The sequence below is a fragment of the Bison bison genome, unplaced genomic scaffold (assembly GCF_000754665.1).
Source record: "Bison bison bison isolate TAMUID 2011002044 unplaced genomic scaffold, Bison_UMD1.0 scf7180017864081, whole genome shotgun sequence".
Taxonomy (NCBI): domain Eukaryota; kingdom Metazoa; phylum Chordata; class Mammalia; order Artiodactyla; family Bovidae; genus Bison; species Bison bison.
This window is the reverse complement of record NW_011494653.1, coordinates 118646-128091: the sequence shown is the minus strand read 5'-3', so window position 1 is coordinate 128091 and position 9446 is coordinate 118646.

Sequence of the window (9446 nt, the reverse complement as noted above, 5' to 3'; positions counted from 1 at the left end):
TGGTGACTGCAGCCATGAAATTAAAAGACGCTTGCTCCTTGGAAGGAAAGTTATGACCAACCTAGATAGCATATTAAAAAGCAGAGACATTACTTTGTCTACAAAGGTCCATCTAGTCAAGGCTATGGTTTTTCCTGTGGTCATGTATGGATGTGAGAGTTGGGAAGGTGAAGAAAGCTGAGCCCCAGAGAATTGATGCTTTTGAACTGTGGTGTTGTAGAAGACTCTTGAGAGTCCCTTGGACTGCAAGGAGATCCAACCAGTCCATCCTAAAGGAGATGAGTCCTGGGTATTCATTGGTAAGACTGATGCTGAAGCTGAAACTCTAGTACTTTGGCCACCTGAGGCGAAGAGCTGACTCATTTAACAAGGCCCTGATGCTGAGAAAGATTGAGGGCAGGAGGAGAATGGGACGACAGAGGATGAGCTGATTGGAAGGCATCACTGACTCAATGGATGTGGCTTTGGGTGGACTCTGGGATTTGGTAATGGACAAGGAGGCCTGGCGTGCTTCAGTTCATGGGGTCTCAAAGAGTTGGACACAACTGAGTGACTGAACTGAACTGAATTTGAATTAAATGATGTACCTTCCTCTTATCCCCAGTGCCTAGTAGAGTCCTAAAGGGTAAGGACCCAGACATGACATCACAAACAAGACGGATGTGCTTGTGCATCAGCTTTTGTAGAATTTCAAGGGTAGATAATAAGATAAGGGGCAGATAAGGGTGTTGAATTAACTTTCCCAAGTTCATATTGTTAGCACATGTCGGGATAGCATTACAAGTCAGCTCATCTGGTTGAGAGACTACACTTCACCATACCATCCTACCTTTTAGTACAGACCAGGTATAATTTACTCAATCACTCTACTAATTAGAATATTTCATTGGAATCATTGTGCTACCAAAATTATTACCTCTCACTACTAAATGATGCAAATATTCTGAGCTATTATAGTCTTCTTTTTATAGTTGGAGGATAATTACTTTACAATATTGTATTGGTTTCTGCTGTAAAACAGTGAGTCAGCTGTATGTATAAATATATCCCCTTCATTTTGAATCCCCCTCCCACTTACCCCCATCCCATGCTTCTAGGTCATCACAGAGCACCAAGCTGAGCTCCTAGTGCTATACTGAGCTATGTATTCTTTAGTCTCTAGGCTGGGATAAGTATTGAGTCTGATGTGCTATTGACATTATTTGATATAGAACCCAAGAAGCCATACAAGCTCCTCTAGAGAGAAATTTAATCCCTGTATTCTGTGTTCCCAAGACATCTCCTATATATACTCTTGGCATAGTTCTTATCATATTTTACAGTTAATCACATTTCTGTTTTCCTCAGCAAAAGAGTTGCTTTTCTAATATTAAGATTTAATAGGGCATCAGATCAGATCAGATCAGTCGATCAGTCGTGTCCGAGTCTTTGCAACCCCATGAATCGCAGCACGCCAAGCCTCCCTGTCCATCACCAACTCCTGGAGTTCACTCAGACTCACGTCCATCGAGTCAGTGATGCCATCCAGCCATCTCATCCTCTGTCATCCCCTTCTCCTCTTGCCCCCAGTCCCTCCCAGCATCAGAGTCTTTTCCAATGAGTCAACTCTTCGCATGAGGTGGCCAAAGTACTGGAGTTTCAGCTTTAACATCATTCCTTCCAAAGAAATCCCAGGGCTGATCTCCTTCAGAATGGACTGGTTGGATCTCCTTGCAGTCCAAGGGACTCTCAAGAGTCTTCTTCAACACCACAGTTCAAAAGCATCGATTCTTCGGCACTCAGCCTTCTTCACAGTCCAACTCTCACATCCATACATGACCACAGGAAAAACCATAGCCTTGACTAGATGAAACTTTGTTGGCAAAGTAATGTCTCTGCTTTTGAATATGTTACCTAGGTTGGTCATAACTTTCCTTCCAAAGAGTAAGCGTCTTTTAATTTCATGGCTGCATATCTTTATCTTAATCTGGACTTAAAAATCACATAACCACAGCCTGAATATTTGTTCATAGATTAACTTCCCTGTGTTTCAGTTCAGTTCTAAATGAGGCTAACAATGCCTTTCACTATGTTGTGGATGAAATAATATATGTTAAGGCCTAAGCAAACTACCTAATAGCATGTAATTAATTATTAAATTAGAATAATTGCTGTTGTATTTCTTGGCACACTGTATTGGAAGCATATAATGAACATCTTGACACGTGAATAGTAATAGCTAAAGTGTTAACACCAAATGCCGCACACAAATCTAAGCATTCAACATGAATTGATTCATTTAATCCCTACAGCAAACCTAGACATTGCAATTGTTATTATGGAAGTTTTCAACATGACCAAACTGAGACCATGAGTGATCATATAACTTGTCCAAGGTTTACATAGCCTTTACATGGCTGAGCAAGTGTTAAAATCATGTTTTATATTGCCTCCCCAGAAGGAGGAATGAATGAATCCCCTTCCTTTTGTACATGGCTCCTAAAAATTAAAAAGAATAAAACATATCAAAAAAAAGGCAAACAAAATAGAAAGAAAATCATTGATATCATTCATCCACAAATGAGGTTTAAAAGAAAAAAAGTGCTGTTTCTCTCAATGATGCATTCTTTCGCCAAGTTCTAAGCCTGCTATGTGATAATTCTAATGAACTATTGGGTGAATGAGTGACTGTTTATAAGTCATACATACAGCTAATTCTTTTTTACATTATCTTGAATAATAATTATAAACAACAACAGCAGCAACAACAAAATCAAACCATCTGTTAAAGGATGTGATTATGTGTTATGAACTGGCAGTAGCATGTGGGTTGAGAAGAGAATGAAAAGGCAGTAACAGAAAGATAACAATAAATACATCTATCCTGCCCCTGTGAGTATTTGTCTTATTTCCAGATCTAACACTTTGTTCTAGATAGAGTAATACCCAGGATATTACTTAAACAATTGTTCAGAATGTCCAGGCCAAGCACTCAGCATCACTAGTGTACTGGAAGAAAAAAGGTGAAATATTTTTCAGAGTTTTTATATAATTGTGACTTTTAGTAATAGCAAAGAAATTATTATTTAACATAAAACCTCGATATAGTTGCATTTTTCCAATAGTGGCAGTCATTTGAAAATTGTCTATTATTTCTGAGCCAAGAAAACAAAGAATGATGAATTTTGTCTGTTCTCTCCATCCTATGAATTTTGTTAAGATTATTAACAGAACCTATGTCTGAGCACACATTCAAACTGTGTGAGCATTAGGAACTGGCAGGACCCAAATCTCCTACTTGTTAGAAATCAGCATTCAGGGCAGGAACTTTCTAAGCTTCTGTAAAACAGACAAAAAATAATGTTTATGCCACTTAGACATAAAAGAGTATCATGCGCTGATTATATTGCTATTTCCAGTAGGCAGACAATTTTTCTGCTAGTGTTTTTATTCTAAATGATTAAGACAATATTAATACATTTTACTTCAGACTCTGAACCTCTGTTTATCTGGAATCTAAGCAGCTCAATCTTTATTGTCAATAAATATTCATTGTCCAATTTCCTCAGACTAAAATTTTGAGGACATAGCTTTTTTTTTTTTTTTCAATTTATTTATTGACAGTTTTCTTTCATGAGCAGAGTGAAAAGGTATATTCCATTCACGCTTTGTTCCTATCATTCACTGCAAGGAACATATAAAAAGTAAAATTCTAATTCATAATCAGCCTTTTAGCTGATTAGCCTTTTAAAGCTGGATAGCCTTTTAGTCTGATGGTCTACAGGCCGAACTGTAAATACTTGTGACTTTTGATTTGAAATAAAACTGAGTAACATCATGACTAAGCATTTCAAAGTTTCAAAGAACTTGGCTTAGTTTAAAAGCTGTTTTCACTTTGATGTGCCATCAAATTAGCAAACAAATTGGTGTCAAGGATGTATGCTAGATATAGATAAGATGATAAGTGAGTGAACATAATTAACATTGTCTCTTCTAGGTGAAGGTTCGCTACAGTCAAGTCATTGCAGCTCTTGTAATGTTGGCAGCTTAACAGGTCAAAGATGTTCAGAGGTATAGTCTTGCCACCTTCATTAAATTAGACAATGAAAGATACTAAGTCAGTCCTCAAGTCTAACTACTGCCATATAATTCCACTTCTTGAAGCATCACTGGGATATGATATGTCTATTATCTGTTTTTTTCCCTACCATTAGACCTAGAGTAAACCTGGTCACAGGCAACACTATGCCAGTGGTCTACATCTTGTCCAGGTCATGTAAGGATTTATCATCTTAACCAACTATATGTAAATAGTTCTGTGATCAGGACATTCAGTCTATTTTCCTTGAAATATTTAAAGGAAAGTGTGATTTCACAATGAAGTATAGAGAAAAGTATATGGGATACAAATCAGAAGACAACTCTGCTCCTTGCTAACCATGTATTTTTGACAAGTTAATTAGCGTATCAGAGCAGCAGGTTTTTCTACAATGGGAATAACCATAAAATCTATTATATATTTTGGGTTTTGGGGAAGGCTATATATCATCACTAGCATAAGTGAAGCACTTTAAAAATTCCAATGTTTTATTTATGTTAGATTGTTATTATTTTAGTGAAAGTAAATAGCTAAGTTCAAGACATAAGTATTATTTCTTTTTCTAAGATTACAAAGGAAGTTTAACAAGATTCCCAGTTTCAATACATATTGCCAGACATATCCATTCTTAATCTATCCCCATCTTTTTAAATAACGAGACTTGATTTTTTAGCACAATTTAAAATTTACAGAAAACTTGAGAAGGAAGTACAGAAATTCCCATGTAGTCTCTCTCCTCCCTTCCAAAGTTCCCTTTAGTATTAACGTCTTACACTGGTATGGTATGTTTGTTACAATTGATGAATCATTGTGTTTGTGTTAGTCACTCCGTCGTGTCGGACTCTTTGCGACCCCATGGACTGTAGCCTACAAGGCTCCTCGGTCCATAGGATTTTTCAGGCAAGCGTACTGGAGTGGGTTGCCATTTCCTTCTCCAAGGGATCTTCCCGACCCAAGGATAGAACCCAGGTCTCCCACATTGTAGGCAGAAGCTTTACTGTTTGAGCCACAAAGGAAGCCCCTATGAATCATTACTGGTATGTTATTATTAACTAAAGTCTATAGTTCATGTTTGGTTTCATTCATTTGTTCTATAGTTCTTTGGGTTTTACCAAATGCATAATTTAATGTATCTAACATTACAATATTATCCATAATGATTTAATTAATCTAAAAATCTGTATGACACATATTTGTTCCTCCATTGCTCACATCCATAACAACCACTAATTCTTTTCTGTGTCTATGGTTTTGATCTTTCCAGAATGTCTTATAGATGCAGTCATCTGTGTGTAGCCCCTTTAGACTGACCTCCATTACTTACTTTGTATTTAAGGTAGTTTCATGTCTTTTTGAAGCTTGATGGCTAATTTCTTTTAATCATTAGGTAATATTCAGTTGAATGGATGTACCACATTTCATTTATGCATTCATCTATTGAAGGATATCTAAGTTGATTCCAAATTTGGCCAACTTTGACTAAAGCAATAAGCAATCATGTTTGAGCTTTTATATGAACATAAGTTTTCAACTCATTCAAGTAAATACCTAGAAGCATAATTATTTTATCGTATAGGAAGACTAGGTTTAGCTTTATTAGGAACTGCTGAAGTGTCTTTTCAATGAAGTGGCTGTGTCATTTCAGATTTATATTAGCAATAAATGACAGTGCTTTTATCTCACAACTTTGGCAGCATTGGTGTTGTCAGTGTTTTAGATCTTAGCCATTCTAATAGATGTGTAGAGGTATCTTACTGTTATTTTATCATTTTCTAATGACATGACATTGAGCATTTCACATGCTTATTTGCCAGGTATTTATCTAGTTGGATGATGTCTGTTCAGAACTTAGTGAAATTTTTAATGAGGTTTTTCTTTTTCTTATCATTGAATTTTAAACATTTTCTCTTTAGGAAATGAGTCTTTTATCAGATATATGATAAAGATGTTTCAGATAAAGATAGTTTATCAGATGAAAATAGATATTCTTCACAGACTTTGTCTCCTTTCCTCAATCTCCTACCAGTGTCTTTCATCAGTTCAGTTCAGTTCAGTCACTCAGTCGTGTCCAACTCTTTGTGACCCCATGGATTGCAACAGGCCAGGCCTCCCTGTCTATCACTAACTCCTGGAGTTTACTCAAACTCATGTCCATTGAATGGGTGATGCCATCCAACCATCTCATCCTCCGTCGTCCCCTTCTCCTCCCGGCTTCAATCTTTCATAGAAATGTCTTTCATAAAAGGTTTTTACTTTCATAGAAGGTTTCATAGAAGTATTTACTGAGAAATAATTGACACGAATCACTTTTAAGGAGTACAGTACAGGATGATGATTTGATTTACATGTATTGTGAAATGATTACCACAATAGGTTTAGTTACTATCCTTCTCATAGGCAAAATAAAAAGAAAAGAAAGAATAAAAGGAAACATTTTCTCCTTGTGATAAGAATTACAGGGTTTACTCTCTTAACAATTTTTCTATACCAGACAGCTGCGTTAGCTATAGCCATTATGCTGTACATAAGCTCCCTAGTATTTTATTTTGCAAAATGGAAGTTTGCACCTTTTGTCCTAATTCCTCTATTACTCCCACCCTACTGTCCACCTCTGGTAACTGCAAATCTAATATATTTTTCTATGAATATTTGTGTGTTTTTTTTTTTAATTTTTATTTTTCAGATTCCACATTTAAGTGACATTATGCAATATTTGTCTTTCTCTAAACTTATTTCACTTAGCATAATGCCATCAAGGTCAAACCATGTTGTCACAAGAGGTGCAGTTTCCTCTTTTTATAGCTGGATAATACTCCATGTTTATTTTTATACCACGACTTCTTTATTCATTTATCTATCAATGGACACTTAGGTTGTTTTCAAGTCTTGACTACTGTAAATAATCCTGCTTTGAATATGAGGGTGCAGATACCTTTTCAAGTCAGTGTTTTCAGTTCCCATGAGTCTATTCTGAGAAGTGATATTGCTAGATTATATTGTAGCTCCATTTTTTTTTTTTTTTTTAGGATCTTTCATACTGTGTTCCATAGTGTCTGGACTAATGTACAATCCCATCAACAGTGCAAAAGGCTTCCCATTTCTCTACATACACATCTAGAATTTATCTACTGTGTTTTTGATGAGAACCATTCTAACAGGCATAAGGTTATATCTTTTTTGTGGTTTTAATTTGCATTCCCTTAATGACTAGGCCCTAGTAGCTCAGATGGTAAAGCATCTGCCTGTCATATGGGAGACCTGGGTTCAATCCCTGGGTCAGGAAGATCCCCTGGAGAAGGGAAATGGCAACCCTCTCCAGTACCTTTGCCTGGAAAATCCCATGGATGGAGAAGCCTGGTAGGCTACAGTCCATGGGGTTGCAAAGAGTCAGACATGACTGAGTGACTTCACTTCCACAATGGCTAGTCATGTCAATCATCTTTTCACCTATTTATTAGCCTTTTGTATATCTTCTTTGAAGAAATGTCTATTCAGGTTCTTTGCCCACTTTTAAATTGGGTTCCTTTTGTTCTTTTTTTTTTTTTTTGCTATTGAGTTGTGTAAGTTCTTTATGTATTTTAGATATTAATCCCTTATCAGATAGATGGTTTGCAAATATTTTTATTTTCTCATTCCATGACTAGTCTCTTCAGTTGGCTGATGGTTTCCATTGCCATGCAGAAGCTTTTAGCTTTATATAGTCTCACTTGTTAATTTTTTATTTTGTTGCATCTATTTCTAGATGTTGTATTTTAAAAATTATTGCCAATGCCTAGGTCAAGAAACTTTATCTCTATGTTTTCTTCCAGGAGTTTCATGGTTTCATGTCTTACATTTATGCCTTTACTCCATTTGGGGTTGAGTTTTGTAGATGGTATAAGATACAGATCGAGTTTTATTATTTGGGTGTTAATATCCAGTTATCCCAGCACTATTTATTGAAAAAACTGTCTTTTCTTCACTGAGTATTCTTGACTTTCTTGTCAAATATTCAGTTCAGTCACTCAGTTAAGTCCAACTCTTTGGGAACCCAGGGACTGCAGCAAGCCATGCTTCCCTGTCCACCAACTCCAGAGCTTGCTCAAACTCATGTCCACTGAGTTGGTGATACCATCTAACCATCTCATCCTCTGTCATCCCCTTCTCCTCCCACCTTCAATCTTTCCCAGCATCATGGTGTTTTCTAATGAGTCAGTTCTTCGCATCAGGTGGCCAAATTATTTGAGCTTCAGCTTCAGCATCAGTCCCTCCAATGAATATTCAGGAATGATTTCCTTTAAGATGGACTGGTTTGATCTCCTTGTAGATGATCCTATTACTACTCCTATTCAATAAAGTACTAGAAGTTTTAGCTAGAGAAATCAGGCGTGTGAGATCTTAGTTCCTCAACCAGGGTTTGAACCTGCAACCCCTGCCTTATCTTAACCACTGGAGTGCCAGGGAAGTCTGTCAAATATTAGCAGGCCCATAGTGCTTGTCTTCATTTCTGGCCCTTGATTTTGTTCCATTGGCCTACTCATTTGTTATTATGCCAGCCTCACACTTTTCTGATGACTACAGATTTGTAATGGAGTTTGAAATCAGGAAGTGTCTCCTGTTTTTTACTTCTTTTTCAGGATTTCTTTGGCTACTTCGGGTTCCATATTAATTTTAGTAATAATTTTTGTACATTAAAGATGCAGTTGGACTCTTGATAAGGATTGTACTGAATCTATACTTTTTTGGTAATATTAAAATTTTAACAATATTGATTTTTCTAATCTGTGAATATATGAATATCTTTCCATTTATTAATCACTTTTATCAGTGTCTTATAGATTTTAGAGATTTTCACCTTCTTAGTTAGATTTATTCCTAAGTATTTTATTGGTTTTGATTCTGTTGTAAATAGGATTGTTTCTTTATTTCTGTTTCAAAAAATTATTAGTTTGCAGAAGCACTCCTGGTTTTTGTTTGGTTAATCTTGTATATGGTAGCTTTACTGAATCCATTGATTAGATTTAACAGTTTTTCTAGTAGTCTTTTGAATTTTCTATGTATAAAATCACATTATCTTCAAATGGAGACAGTTTTACTTCTTCCTATTCAAGTCTGGTTTTAGAAAAGGCAGAGGAACCAGAGATCAAATTGCCAGCATCCGCTGGATCATGGAAAAAGCAAGAGAGTTCCAGAAAAACATCTATTTATGCTTTATTGACTATGCCAAAGCCTTTGACTGTGTGAATCACAATAAACTGTGGAAAATTCTGAAAGAGATGGGAATACCAGACAACCTGATCTGCTTCTTGAGAAATTTATATGCAACTCAGGAAGCAACAGTTAGAACTGGACATGGAACAACAGACTGGTTCCAAATAGGAAAAGGAGT